Here is a 16,700-nt window from a genome sequence, read left to right as displayed (position 1 = left end):
GGAAGATAAAATGAGAAAATCTTCCAAAAAATAGAGCCAAAAGACAAAGAGATGGTAAACAGAAAATACAAGATAACTAGAGGACCACAGCAGGAGAATCAATGTCCAAATAATAAGGATTCTAGAAAGGAAGAACAGAGAAAGCAGAAGGAAGAAAATAACAATGAACTTATTCAGGAAGACTTTTCATAACTGAAGGATGTGAGTGTCCAGACTGAAAGTCTCCATTCAGCACGCAGCAAAGTAGAAAAAAAAAAAAAAAAAAAAAAAAAAAAAGGAGTTTAATATGAAACACACAGTATCAAGAAATTTCAGAGCACGGCTACGAGAAGAAACTCAAATGTTTCTAGAATGGAGAGTGAGGCACAGATAAAATACAAAGGCTCAGGAGTTTTCCATATCAACACTAGAATCCACAAAATAATGGAACAAAACCTTCGAAGTTCTGAGAAGAAAAAGATTTTCAACCTTTGGTCAGGTATCAGTTGGTGTAAGGAGGATGTAGACATTTTTAGACCTGTATGTTCTAAAATATCAGTTACTTCCCAAGCATCCTTCCTCAGGAAGTTACTGGAAAATGTGCTCTACCAAAGTGAGGAATAAAACAAGAAAAGGGAACGTGGGGCAAAATAAATAAGATATTCAACTTAAAGGGAAAAGCAGAGTAAATCCCTACAATGATTATGATGAGAGAGTCCAAGGTGACAACTGTATCCCAGGCAGAGATTGGAACAAGTCCAAAGATTCAGGAGACATTCTTTTGACAAATAGAATGTCTGTGTATCAGAATATATTGAGAAGAGATTAAGGTTGAATTTGTGAGAAATGCATAGAAACTAACAAAACAAAACAAAACAAGGTAATTATGCACTCTAGAGAATAAATAGCTGTTTCTCTGGTGGAACTCTGACTGATACAGATTTTGGTATCTGAAGTACTTCTAGAGGAACCAAACTTAAGGATGAGTTTTCTGATTTGGTTCAGGGTTTTCTTGAACTAAGTCTCAAATCAGACTAGATTTTAATACTAAGGTTATTCAGTAGTAAAGAGGGTATTTGTAGTCTATAGTGTGATGTGCCAATATCAATGCAAAATATCACCATTGGCTACTCCCAATGAAATATTTATATAAGTTGAAGTTTTCAGCAACCATGTATTTGATACCTTAGAACATTTAGTCAAACTGAAGAGTATAATAATATTTGCTGGTTGTTCCCAGTTGCATTGGAGAAAGTGGGCAGGAAAAGGATAAGCTTAGGGCTTCAAACTCCTGACTCAACCTCTGCATAAATGACCTGAAAGTCGCTACCTTTGATCTGAAAGAAAACCTCATCTCCAATAGCTGCAAGGCTGAGATTTCTGAAAAACAAACCAGAGTTTTATCCTGCCAGTGGATGAATTAGAATGCAAATTGAATGTTCAACCTTGCCCAGAGTCTTCCGTGAAAGTGAATGCATTGATTGCAAAGGAATAGGATCCTGATAATTGGAATGGAGACATGCGGGAAGATCCCCATGAAGTTGGGGACATAGAACCCTTAAATTCTGCTAGTAGAAGCAATCCTTCCACCCTGTCTGTGGAGGTTAACCTTGTTTTGCCTGAAGAACCTATGATAGCCTCTTCTGAGATAGTTGTCTTACAAGACACTGTTGATTCTCCTCAGGATCTACCACTGTCACTCTCTTTGCTTCTACACCTAAAAGTAGGCTCAAATCCCCAAAAGCCCTAAAGGATAAGATTTAAGTGTAACACAAGAATAGTTTCTCTATACAACAAAAGAAGTACATGACATTTCTAATTTATGGATATTAGAGTGTGGAAAAATGTTGGAGAGAATATAAAGTTGGATCATACCAAATTGACTGCTATGAGCCCCTTAAGCAGAGTTTCTGGACTCAATGATTTAGCTTGAGGGGTTAGATAGGACTCTGTTTGTTTGGTTGACTGAAAAGTGGACCAAAATGTGTGCTACACTAAATAAAGTTAAAATGCCAGAATTGCCTTGGTATACTATAGAGGAAGGAATGAAAGGCTTAGGGACATTGGGATGTTAGGTGGATTTGTCAAATAAGACCTGCTTTCCCACACTGGCAGAGTCCAGAAGAAAAAATTTTTAATAACCCATTGAATAGGGGTGACCCATTCTGTGCCTACCAGTCATTCTCTTTCCTCAGCCAGTACTGTCATTGCCCAATGGGCTCATGAATAAAGTAGCCATTTTGGCAGGAATGGAATGGAGGTTATGCACAGACTCAAGCCACATGGACTGCCATTCACCAAGCCTTGACCTGGCTACAGCCACTGCTGAGTACCCAATCTGCCAGCAGCAGAAACCAACACTAAGTCTTTAATACGGCACCATTCCCTAGAGTGATCAGCCAGTTAACTAGTGGAAAGTTGACATGTCCATCAGTAAATAGGCAGCATTTTGTTCTTACTGGAACAGACACTTTCTCTGGATACAAATTTACCTTCCCTGCATACCATTGTTTTCCAAAACTACTGTCCATGCACTTTCCGAATGCCTTTATCCATCATCCACACAGCACTGTTTCTAATCAATATATTCACTTCACAGCAAATAAAGTGTAGCAGTGGGCACATACTCATGGAATTTATTGGTCTTGCCATCATCCTGAAGCAGCTGGCTTCATAAGAGGGTGAAAAGAACTTTTGAAGACTCAGTTACAGTGCTATCTAGGTGGCAATACCATGCAGGACAGGAGCAAAGGTTCACCAGGAGGCTACACATGCTTTGATTAGCATTCAATATAAGGTGCTGTTTCTCCCCTATCTAAATCTCATGGGTCCAGGAATCAAAGGGTGGAAATGGGAGAGCACTACTCACTATTACTCGAGTAATACACTGGCAAAATGTTTGTTTCTTGCTCCTGTGACCTCATGTTCTTCTGGTTTTAAGGTCTTAATCTCAATGGTAAGGATGCTTCTGCCCAATAATGATTTTGTTGAACTACAAGTTAAGACTGCCACCCAGCCACTTTAGCTCCCCATACTTCTGAATCAACAGGAAAAGAGGGTTGCTACCATATTGGCTGGAGTGATTGATCCTGATTACCAAAGGGATATTGGGCTGCTATGACACAGTAGAGGTAAAATTAGGCATAAAATGCAAGAGATTCCTTAGGGTGTCTCTTAGTACAACTGTGTGTGGTGTTTAATGTCAATGGAAAACTACAACAATGTAACTCAGGCAAGACTTCTAATGGACGGCCCATCATCTTCAAGAATAAACATTTGGGTCATCCAACTAGGCAAAAAACCCACAATTATCTGAGTGCTTACTGAAGACAAAGGGATATGGAATGGATAGTGCAAGAAGGTAATTATAAATATCATACAACCACTCCTGGAAGGATTGTAATAGGAGTATTTCTTACATATATATATATATATATATATATGTATATATATATATATATATATAGGAAACAAGAACACATTATTTTATCCCTTTCTTATTCTTTTATCATTTAACATAATATTTGTTAATACTTGTTAACTTTATATTGTAATATTTAAGTTACAGAATATCAAGGAGAACAGTGAAGTTCACTGTAAGACTGCATCCTCATTTAGGGAAAAGGTTAGTGCATTTTAACTTATATGCAGGATTGTTCAGTCACATTAGAGAGAAGTATGACTTTGTTATTGTCTTTATTTGGAGATTAAGTATCATTTACGGGGATGTGTACAGGTGCCAAATTGACAAAGGGTGGACCATGATGTCAATTTAATGTGTCAACTTGCCTAGGTTATAAAACCCAGTTATTCAATCAAACACTAACCTAGGTATTGCTGTAAGGATATTTTGTAGATATGACTGACATCTAGATCAGTTGACTTTAAGTAAAGGAGATTATCCTTGACATTCTGGGTGGGCCTAATCCAATCAGTTGAAAGGCTTTAAGAGCCAGACTGAGTTTTCCCTTAGGAAGAAGAAATTCTGTTAACAGACTGTAGTGTCACTTCCTTCTCAAGAGTTTCCAGCCTTCTCTAAAGATTTGAACTTGTCCAGTCAGCCTTCACAATGGCATAAACCAATTACTTGTCATAAATCTCTATGTGTGTGTGCATATACTTCATATAGATACAGATATAGATAGATATATATAGATATGCATATATATATATATATATATATATATATATAAAGTACACATCTGTATATGTTATATGACAAATTATAATATATATAAAAAGACTGCAAGCAATAGGCTTATATATGAGATATATATATCTTCCACTGGTTCTATTTCTCTGTCGGAATCGTGATAAGGTGTCTGTTAAAAAGATGTTTGCTGTCTTTGAGTTCAATTTGCAACAAGTGACCTGAGAGAAATGCTTGTTCTTTGATTGCTACAAATTTGTTTCATATGTTTGTATTGTAAACAAAATAACAATTTTTTTTTTACAGGGCAGGGTCATTGTTTCAAAACAAAGCAGGCTACCAGGAAAGGATAAGGGCTATTAAATTATACTTTTTCCGGTTTCTTTTATTACTCGGAAGCCAGGAAAACACCTCTGATTTATTGGCAAAATCCTTTTAAAACATCTTAAAATTATGCCTCAATTCCCTGAAGAAATAGACTTCTTCTTTCTTATGGAGACCTTCTTAATTTCAAAAACACCAGAAAACTCCATGTCTATAGTCACTTAAAATGGTACTATTTTTTTTTAAAGTTGCATAAAAGTATGAAAGACTCCTTCTGCTTGCTTCAATCACTCACTACTAACCACTGTTTTCTATGAATTCTTTTAAAACTTTAATACGCTGGGGTGCCTGGGTGGCTCACTCAGTTGGGTGTCCGACTTTGGCTCAGGTCATGATCTTGCAGTCCGTGAGTTCGAGCCCAGCATCAGGCTCTGGGCTGACAGCTCAGAGCCTAGAGTCTGCTTTGGATTCTGAGTCTCCCTCTCTCTCTGCCCCTCCCCCACTCGTGCTCTGTCTAGATGTCTCTCTCTTAAAAATAAACATTAAAAAAAATAAGAAAAATAAAATTTTAATATGCTTACACACACACACACACACACACACTTTTAAATAAAATCCTTAAATAAATAAACTACAAACACCTAACATCATTATCATGAATAACTTTGAACATATGTCAGTATGTATCTGATTCTTTCAAAGTTATGATTAACTACTTCCACTTTAATAGACTCAACCTCTTCTATTCATCTTTATATCACTGATCCCAACCCCAGTACCCACCACAGAGTAAGCCCACAATAAATACCTGTTTTACTAAATTCAGAGCAACAGACATGTTTCCTGAAAGCAGTGATTTTGTGCTGGGTAGGATAAAAACTGAACAAACAAGTTGCATCTAAAACTGCCCAATGTTGTTGGAAAACTACTTCAACTCAACTCTTCCACCATGAGTATGGCCCCAACTTCACAAAAGCATCATAGAAATCAACTAACTCTGTCTCAAAGGATTAAAAAAAAAAATTCTTTTTTTCATTATTATTGAAACATAACTTCCCCTTGAACCCAAAACAGTAGTAAATAATTTAGCATGGTAAGAAAACAAGAATTGAGTTATGAATACTTTGCATGGCAAATTCTGGAATGACAGGAAAATTTGTTTGAACTTACTTTTGTGTGTTGCCTTTTTTGCATAAAACTAATGTCCTTTATTTCTACCTCAAAAAGCAAGTTAAGAAGAACAGTTAGATGTTTCTTTGAAAAGAAAGTGTTATGGGGCACCTGGGTGGCGCAGTCGGTTAAGCGTCCGACTTCAGCCAGGTCACGATCTCGCGGTCTGTGAGTTCGAGCCCCGCGTCAGGCTCTGGGCTGATGGCTCGGAGCCTGGAGCCTGTTTCCGATTCTGTGTCTCCCTCTCTCTCTGCCCCTCCCCCGTTCATGCTCTGTCTCTCTCTGTCCCAAAAATAAATAAACGTTGAAAAAAAATTTAAAAAAAGAAAGAAAAGAAAGTGTTTCTACTAATTTAGCCTGTTTCTTCGTTTCCCTGGGCTAAGATCCTTTGAAGCAGTGCTTCTAACCTCCTCTGCCCATTGGACCACCTGAAGGGTCTTAAAACATATTTATGTCTGGCTCCACACCCAGAGATTCTGATTTACTTGAGCCAGGGCATGCTCTGAGCATTGGGCACTTTTGAAGGTCCGTAGATGGCTCCAATGTACAGCCAACGTTAAGAAGCACTGCTTTCCAAAAGGAGAGCCCGCAGTGGTGCTACCACCCTTGCATGACTGCCTACTGTATCACTGCGGTGGATGGAGCTTCAGAGTGAGAGGACACACAGAGAGAGCATGAGGGAGCGGAAAACTAAATCTGCATCACACGCTGGGGAGCAGGTTGAAGCAAGCAGAGACACTCAAGACACTGCTTCCTAGCAAACCTGGCCTCTGGCTGTCAAATCCATGAAACTGACTGAAACTGAGGAAAATCCTCTCCCTCCCTCCTCGTTCCTCCCTTCCTCTCCCTCTCTCTCTTTAATGAAAATGAGGAATTACTTTTGTCTTAGTTTGAGCTGCTATATAACAAGATACCATAGACTGGGTGGCTTAAAGAACAAAATTTCTCACAATTCTGGAGTCTAGGAAGTGTGAGATCAAGGTGACAGCAGATTCAGTGTCTAGTGAGGGCCCTCTTCCTTGTTTGCCGAGAGCCACCTTCTCATTCTATCCTCACATGACTGAGGGGGCTCTGGTTTCTTTCTTATAAAAAAGAAAGACTGGGGAGCCTGGGTGGCTCAGTCGATTAAGCATCTGACTTCAGCTCAGGTCATGATCTCGCTGTCCATGAGTTCAAGCCCCAAGCTCTGTCTCTCTCTCTCCCTCAAAAATAAATAAACATTAAATTTTTTAAATTAATTTTTATTTTTGAGAGACAGAGCATGAGTGGGGGAGGGGCAGAGAGAGAGAGAGAGAGAGAGGGAGACACAGAATCCGAAGCAGGTTCTGGGCTCTGAGCCACCAGCACAGAGCCCAAAGTGGGGCTCAAACCCACGAACCATGAGATCATGACCTGAGCCAAAGTCGGAAGCTCAACCAACTGAGCCACCCAGAAGCCTCAACGTTAAAAAATTTTTTTTAATTAAAATAAAAATGACACACCAATCTCATCATGAAGGCCCCACCCTCAAAACCTTATCCAAACCTAACTACCTTCCAAAGAGCCTACCTCCTAATACCATCATTACATTGAGGGTTAGAGCTTCAACACAGGAATTTGGGGGAAAGGAAGACACAAACATGCAGTCCATACCGGCCATAATCTACAAATTAGAGATATGGGTATTGTGACAGTTCTAGAGGTATGCCATTCAGATCTTCCTTCAAGATAGAACTTGTAAGAGTTGTCGTTACCTGATTCCCACCAGTTAACTTTGGGATCTAAAACACTGGTCATGCTGAGACTACACTCTTCCAGGGCTGCCTACAACTGATGACGCAGTAGGGTGCTGAAGCCAGCCTGCAGCAGGACTCTTCTAATGGGTAACCTTTGTTCTAGGACTCTCTGGGATTTTGTCAGAGCTGCACTAAAGTCTAAGGATTACTAACTAAACCTCCTTCCTCTCTCCTCTTCCTCTCAGAGAGTATCATTTTCTCTGCTTACTCCTAGGAGCCCTCTCACCCCTTTACCTTTCACAGGCATTTACCCTAATAAATTTCTTGCACTCGTTATTCTTTCTTGACATTGATTCTCAGAGGACCCAAACTGATATGAAACAGGACCTCAAAGATCATGTAGGCTTATATCAATTACTTCTTAGCTCAGAAATCTGAGATTCAAATGATTTGCTGAATGCCACAAAGCTCCAGAACAAGTGATAGGTTTCACAATCCACTAATGCTTTTCCTACCAAAATAGGAAAGATTCACAATAAAGGTGACTTCATCAGAAAATTAAAAATTAAAAATAATAAAAGCAGAACTGCAACAATTTATACTGGATAAGAACACTGATCCTCGCCAATAGTTGTCTTCTGTGTCATTAATTTTAGCCATTCTGACAGGTGTGAAGTGGTATCTGATAGTGGTTTTCTATTTGTATTTCCCTGATGATGAGCGATGTTGAGTAGATACTTTAATCTTAATAAATTGCTGGTGTCTTGTACTACTAAAGGTAAAGATATTTAGATTATGTTGATTTAAAAGTTAAAATCTTAAATACAGATGGGCACTTGAGCCAGAGTGTTTCTGATTTTTAGAGAGATTTTTATCAGAGATTCTGTCATGTCACCTGTATACCTCCTTGAGACTATTATATCAGACCTATATAAGAATTTTTTCCTGACCTTGTCTTTGATAAAGTGAGGATTATACACTAATTCTGTTTTGCAGTTAACTTTCACTTAAAGCTGTATCATGGACATCTTCATTTTTAATGCCTACATATCTCATTTTTAATGACTGCCTAGTATTCCTTTGTATAAATGAACAAAATATATTTAATCAATCTTCTGTTGTGATTATTTAGGTTGTTTCCTGCTATTCACTATTAAAACAATTCTTCAATTAATATCCCTGAAAATGTGTATAATTAGAGTGACAGGATTTGATTCCATGTAGCATGCAAGAATTTTTGTTACTGTCCCCTGTCAATGATACAAGCAGCCCTGACTGCTAGACAGGGAACCTACCCCTTCTCTTATTTATGTTTAGAAGGCAATACTTAGCATATCCTAGAGAATTTCACATTTAGTCTCTTATTTAATCCTCACAAAAACTATACATAGCTAACTACTCTTATTTTTTAAAGTCTTATATTTTCTAATTATGAAATTATATACATTTATTGAAACTTTACAAAATGTAGAAATCCATAAACATGAACACCTATAATCTCACTGCTCAGAGAAAACTTGACAGTATTTCAATTAATCTCCTTCATATCTTCTTTCTGTGCAGTTATTTTACATAGTTGAAACTCAGTTTTATACAACTGTGTCCTGCTTTTTAAGATTATAACAATACTTCCTGTTACTCCTCTTAATATCCACCTTTTAATACTGTGCAATATTCCACTGTTTCTGTACTATATGTTATTGATCTTTTAGTTTGCTTCCATTATTTCCTACAACTTATTTGCTATGAAGGATATCTTTGATGTACAGAGATTTCTCTATTTTATATTACTTATTTAGGGGAAAACCCTAGGAGTGAAACTGGGGGATCAAAGCTTTTAATATATTGCCAAACTGAAGGTTTTATTAGTCACTCATTGAATTGTTCCAACCAAGCCTTTGGATATTCAACCAGGAAGGAGCATGTCTTAAACTACAGTTTTAGCACTCCTATACCCCTCTAGCTTCATGGTGTTAACATCAGCCATTTACTACATATTTTTTCTTCTTTTTATCAGAAAAATATGCCTTAATATACGAATATATGAATAAACATAGTACATTATAATATGAGCTTTGCTATAACAGCTTTGCTATAACACTTTAAATTTTATTTATTTGAGAGAGAGCCCACATGCATGCATGCACATGCAAGCAGGGAAGGGGCAGAGAGGACAGAGAGAATCCCAAGAAGGCTCTGCACTGTTAGTACAGCCCCAACGCAGAGCTCGATCTCATGAGCCATGAGATCATGACCTGCACCGAAATCAAGTGTTGGAACTTAATTGACTGAACCACCCAGGTACCCCCCCCCCACTTTTAAGTTTATTTATTTTGAGAGAGAGAGAGAGAGAGAGAGAGGAAGAGAGAGAGAGAGAGAGAGAGAGAGTGAGAGAGAGGGAGAGAAAGGGAATGAATGGGAGAGAGGCAAATACAGGGAGAGAGAATCCCAAGCAGGCTCTGCACTCTTGGTTCAGAGCCCAACGTGGCCCTTGATCCCATCACTGGGAGATCATGACCTAAGCCGAAATCAAGAGTCAGACACTTAACCGACTGAGCCACCTAGGCACCCCACTAGTGGCTTATTAAATCATAAAGAAATAGAATTTAAATGGATGTGTGCAAATTCCCAATATATAAAAAATCATAAAGGAGGGGCGCCTGGGTGGCGCAGTCGGTTAAGCGTCCGACTTCAGCCGGGTCACGATCTCGCAGTCCGTGAGTTCGAGCCCCACGTCGGGCTCTGGGCTGATGGCTCAGAGCCTGGAGCCTGTTTCCGATTCTGTGTCTCCCTCTCTCTCTGCCCCTCCCCCGTTCATGCTCTGTCTCTCTCTGTCCCCAAAATAAATAAACGTTGAAAAAAAAATTAAAAAAAAAAAATCATAAAGGATCCTTAGAACTCAGATATGATAGTTTTTGAGGGAAAAAATTCCTTTGTGTATTGCAAACTTCTAGAGTTTCTACCTATAGATAGTATGGGCTAAAAATCTAGATAGCTTTGGTAAAGATTTATAAGACCATAAATGAGTACTGCAGTTTTCAAAGTAGAATGCCTCAAAGATATATACAATTAATCTTGTGGGTAAAAATTCTGGAAAGTAACCAAGAGTTGTTTTGTGATACCACTGTGAAAGAGCAGTGAATGAGATGGAAATTGCTGACATTTATCCTGGCAGCCTTTTCTTTCCAACAAAATTTAATAATACTGTTGCCTTGACACCTCTTCCAGCACCATACTCCCAGTTTCTCCCTCTGTTCCCAGAAATCAACATTTGTTTCACACCTGCTTACACAGAATTAACTGCTGAGATGGGCCCATCTTAGACTCCCTGAAATCATATTTTCTTTGTCTTTAGAGAAGACTGCAAGGCCAACCACTTAGTGGCTTTGGGTCGGCCTCAGAATCGATGTGGATAATCAGTTTGGTATAACATGTCAGGGAAGATATGAATTCCTAAGAACCGTTCAAAATTAAAAACAAAAATCCTCACACACACACCCCCACACACATAAAACTTTTGTAGGTGTTGGCTTTACTACTGAAAAGCTTAGCCTTTTTCTTTAAAACTACCATTTTAAATTCTGTCAGCACAATTTATGTATCAAAAAGATAGGACTTTATATATCTGTATTTTAGCTAGATACTGAGAAAGTAATTACTACTTCTACGCAAGTTATAATCATTTATAATTCTTAGTGCTGTACAAATCTGCCTAAGGTGAAAGTCAGTATGCTGAATCTGAAAGTGTAATGAGAGTATAATTTTCCATTTTACATCAAATACAACTAATGCTTACACTGTTGGGGGCTGCAAGTTCATAGTGATATAAAATATAGAGTGCACGACATTTATTTTATCAGTTTGAGTACCTTCAGAGTGAGCAAATTTCCATTTGTGTTCAGGTTTGGAGAAACAATTAAAATGAGAATCATACTTTTAAGTGTCATATAGGCATCCAATAAGAAATATTTCACAAAACTGATATAATAGTTTTAAATTGAAGGACCTACTAGAGTGAATCTCAGAAAAATTCTTAAAAACCTTTCTTGAAGTGCTTGGGTGGATCAGGCAGTTGAGCATTCTACTCTTGATTTCAGCTCAGGTCATGATCCCATGGTCTGGGACCAAACCCCACATTGGGCTCTATGCTGATGATGCTTGAGAGTCTTTCTCTACCTCTCTCTCTGCCCCTCCCCCGCTAGAGCTCCTGCTCTCTCTCAAGGTTAAAAAAACAAAAACAAATTTTTATACTTCACCTCATGGCAAGTAGAAGTCTACAGACACAAAAAAGAATCATGGACGTATATTTTATAAATAAAAACCATTAATAGTTCCTATTTGTTCCCCAATAAGAATTAAATTTCTACTTTGTAGAAGAGTCTCAGAAATAAAATCAGTGGAAAAACAAACAAAAAACACCTTAGTTTTTCCTAGAAAAAACTTAGATAAGAAATTTAAATAATTTTAGTAGTTTATTGCTATGCAAAACAGGCAGATACTCCCCCAATCTAACAATTAAAATCTTAAACAATTAGAAATTTCTTGGTATTTAAAACATAAATCTTAAGGATATAGGTAATGCAAAAAATGTAACAAACCACCCTCCATGGTATATGAACAGTGAAACCAAAAGATAAGTTTGTAAAGTGTATTATAGCAGGGCACCTGGGTGTCTCAATCAGTTAAGCTTCCAACTCTTGATTTTGGCTCAAGTCATCTCACAGTTGTGGGATCAAGCCCCACATCAGGCTCTGTACTGACAGAGTGGAGCCTGCTTCACTCTCTCTTGCTCTGTCTCTCCCCACCTCATGTGCATGCGCAGTCTCAAAAAAACTTTAGAAAACAGAAATAAAAAAATAAAATACTTGTGAGTACCGCCCCCCCCCCCCCCCACACACACACTTTTAAGCTTAAAAATTTCAAACTGAGGACTTCTTACACTCAATTTGGGTCCATTTTTTCAACATGGATTTGAAACATTTCTGACTTTTTCTTGAGTAGCAGAGGTCAGAACTTTAACTCACAGTATGTATTTCAATTTGTTTGTAACACTTTTCCTAGCGGTCCCTTACATACACATTTGCACTTTTTCCCCATAATGTTGTCAAGTTGTCCACTATCAACTGTCATTGTTCTGCCCTTTTGTATGTCTTCCTGGGATATTCTTACACAGTTTCTTCTAAATTTCAGTATATATGAGAGTTTAGTGTCATTGTGAATTTGGAAGTTTTGTTGAACACAACTTCTTCAGATTATAAGTAAAAATTACCATCCTAAGCACTGATGTTTGACAAACCATCTTCCATTGTTGGATACTTCTTTACTCAGAGCAATGACTTATAGTTTTGTGTAACTTAGGTCTTTATCCCAGTAATTCTATACGTAAGACCACTTTACTATGGAGGCTGGTTCTGATATATTAATTTATGAAAATCTAAATAAATTACATTTAGATTGTCCTTTATTTGTACCACTTATCTGCTAAATCCAATGGCACTGCAAATGGTCAGATCCAAAAGAAATCCAAGAATAGGTTTTATTTTAAAAGTCACAATTATACATTCCTTTTACCTTTATATTTCTGAAAAATTTCAGTATTTTACAAAACGGTATTTGTACAAGTGTAGGAAACACATGTTTATAGGAAGTTTTCTTAGTGTCTATATAAGATACACAAGATCTGAGGTTACTTCTTCCAAAATTATTTTTCATTTTTCCTTACACAAATTTGTAATTCGATGCAGATTAAATGTTCAATAAATGTCACAATTACTGAGCACCTGTTGTAAGCTTCAGCCTAAGTATTGTGTACATTAAAAAACAGTCTAAAAGAGTCTTTAGGAAGATGAGTCATTACAAAATAGAAAGGCTGGATAGTATATGATAGTTTTTAAAATTAGTAGTAAAAGCAATGAGTCCAGGTGGCAGAAATCATGGTAGGACAAAGTTTTTCAAAGTTTTGTGGACATGTAATGGTGAAAAGTTGATATGCAATGAATTCTTAGTTTTTTTTTTTAAGTTTACTTATTTATTTTGAGAGAGAGAGAGTGTGTGTGTGTGAGCAGAGGAGGGGCAGAGAGAGGAGAGAGAGAATCCCAAGCAGGCTCCACGCTGTCAGCACAGAGGCCTACGTGGGGCTCCAACTCACAAACCACGAGATCATGACCTGAGCCAAAATCAAGAGTCCAATGCTTAACCAACTGAGCCACCCAGGCATCGTGAATTCTTAGTTCTTGATCTTAAACATCAGAATCTAATTTTAGCTAGATAAGAAAGTAATTTTATTCGAAGATTAGGGAGTATCTTACAGAATTGAGAGAAAGGCCAAAAACTAGGATCATAAAACGACAGAAATCAAGGAAAGCGTGGTAGCAGAGATTATAGCTAAGAGAAGCTTCAAAACAGCCTAGTTAGAATTCTATTAGTGGCCCAATCACGGCTGAACACCCTAGAAACCACTGCCACTGCCAAATAATGGTACAACAGCGAATACATTCTAAGCTTTCTGTTACTGTGTCATTCATTCACAACTCAAAACTCTGCCAGGAGCATACAAGTGGTGGCACCAAGGTTTGGGAGAAGTGGTGGCACCAAGCAATCAGTTTGGGAGAAAGAAAATATCTAATCTCTTAGCCTTCTCTAATGTAATGCAGTCTTCCCTCCCACAAACACCTAACAAGGAATCCCGAACACCTAATCCCATACACAATTTCCCATGATTATACTTCTTCAAAACATCATCCCACTTAACAAAATAGTCATCTCTCATTCAACTAAGAATGCACTCTTCCTCACAGAAAGACAATCAAGTCTCAGGTTACTATATTCAGTTCCATATCCAGGACCTCAGGAACGTCCATTCCTCCCCAGTTCTATATTAATCCCATCACAATATTCTGCAATCTATGCACATTAGATCAGCCAATGTCAAAAATCCTATACATAACAATGGAAGAAACAAAAAAGTAAAGCTAAATTTGGTTTAAAAACACACATGCCATAGAAAGGAATATAGGTAGAGGCTATATAGCTCTGTTTTTGAAACTGGTCATGAGACCCTAGATAGTATTCATGACTTAGTTTATCCAATCCCATTCCATGTTCCCTTGACTTTCAGCCAGAATTCTTAATGGGTGTAGGTTTTTTATCCAGTGGGGTGACTAAAACCTTATTCCTGAGGAATTTAAGCCCCTGTGTTAAGACTATTTAAAATATTCTAACTTGAGAGTCTAAGAAGGAAGCAACTCAGAGCCTGTGGGGTTTTGCCCATACTCATTGTGTAGCAGTAACTTGATTTCCCCTTGGTGGGTTATCAACCACTACACTCAGTACCTTACCACCCATTTTGACAGTACGCAGGGCTTTAAGGTACTTGAAATGGCCAAATGTGGTCTGGTTTCAGTTTCCAATTCAACAACAGCATTGTTGTATATAACCTTTGTGGAAGCATTTTTTTTTTTTTTAAGTGAACTGAATTGTTTGACCAGAAGTAGTAGTATGTGAGAAACGTTAATAATATACAAGGTCACTGTAGTTAATGACTAGTGTCTGTGACAGACCTTGCCAGCCAGAGGTCCAAATGGGTACTGGCACAGAGACAAGTCCTCTCAGGCTAGTAACTCTCTCGTCTTGAGAAACAGCATATTCTATCTGGTCTTTTGGAGAATGAACACCTGATCTTGGAACTCCAGGTAACCTTGATCCTGGCTGTCCATTCTAAACAGGATATTATCTAGACATAATAAATATAAATCAGGGATTCTCAACCTTGGAACTATTGATATTTGGGCCCAAATTACTTTCTATTGTGGGGAGGTGCCCTGAGTATTATAGATGTTTAGCTGCATCTCTGGTTTATCAACTAGTTGCCAGTAGCACTCCACAATTGTGACAATCAAAAATGTCTCTAAATATTTCATTAAATTGTTGTATTTTACCCCTGAGAAGCAAAATTGCCTTCAGATGAGAATCACTGACCTAAGTGAATCCTTTGAGTTCTATCATCCAGAAAAGTGTCCTGAGCCAGTCCTAAAGGCGTAAGTTGTGTGATCACATTCCCAGTATGCTCTTCTGCCATGCTGCCTCTTTTCTTTCAATTCACAACTATCACCTCACAAGAACTCCGTATAGATAACTTGTTGGAAAAAAATTCAAGCTTGACTTATAGGTGGTTCTGTGTATTATGTTACTACCAGCCACAAAGGAGGTGGTGGGGAGCATTAAATCCCCTGTTCATGGTTGGCAGCAAAGGAGAGGACAGTCAGTCCTCCTAGGGACTTGAGCAGTTCATTTTGTCTCCTTGGCTTGAAGGGATATGGTATGAAATAAGATTATGAATATTCATGGAAAGTGAACTTGGGGTTTGGCTGGATTCTTGGGTGCTTGGAAAAGGATTGGTGCCAACTTAAGAAAGGTTGGAAGGGGTATATAGGTGGATTTCTTAAAATGGACCCAGAATGTGAGCAAGTTTCTGAGCTATGTTAATGCTCACAGCAAAGCCCTCACTGTGAGAGAAGCCCTGAATAATTAGGTAACAAGATAACCTTTTCTGTAAATGTTAATATCTTGTCAAGCCAGTGCTAAATGGGAGTATTAACAAAGTGCCAAGATAGCAAGGAAGGTGTACAAACAGAACTGCACTTTCAGAGGCTTTTCTGGCAACTGCCTCCTCCCCTCCCTCACCTTCTCTACTTTCCCCACTTCGCTTTTGCCTAGAGCACTTCTACTGGTAACATATCTTGGGAGTCAGCCACCTCCCTGGTAACCAACTCATTTCATTAGAAGAGGTAATGTTTTAGTTTTGTCCTCATTGATACACAATATGGGTTTTTTGTTTTTGCCCTTGACATTTCTGGCAGCACCACCATTTATGGATTTACTAAATAATTATACATTATCATGAATTCCCACGCATTGTTCTGGCCAAGGAACTTACTACACAGGAGACATAAGATAAAGTGCTTGAAGACTTAGTTATGAAGCCAGCTAAGAGACAACACTCCCAATGCAGTGTGTTTATATTCAACTGATTTTTAATGCTACTTCTCCCATTCCTGTATTAGCTCCAAGAACTAAGAAGCCTCTATTTCACCCAATTATCCTCTAATAAAACATTTGCTTTTTGTTCCTCTGACTCCATACTCTACTGTTTTTATAGATTTTAGTACTTAGGAGTTAGGTGAAAGAAATTAGTTGAAAGTAACTGGAAGTTCACACAGCCACATGGTAATTTTGGATTCTTTATGCCACCAGGTAATCTTGCAAAAAAAAAAAAAAAAAAAAAAAAAAAAGAGGGTTGCCATGTTAGTTGGGGTTTTAACCTTATGATACAGTTGCTTCACAAATAAGAGCAGGGAAGAGTA

This window comes from Leopardus geoffroyi, chromosome C1, assembly GCF_018350155.1.
Source record: "Leopardus geoffroyi isolate Oge1 chromosome C1, O.geoffroyi_Oge1_pat1.0, whole genome shotgun sequence".
NCBI lineage: Eukaryota > Metazoa > Chordata > Mammalia > Carnivora > Felidae > Leopardus > Leopardus geoffroyi.
This window is presented reverse-complemented; position numbering follows the sequence as displayed.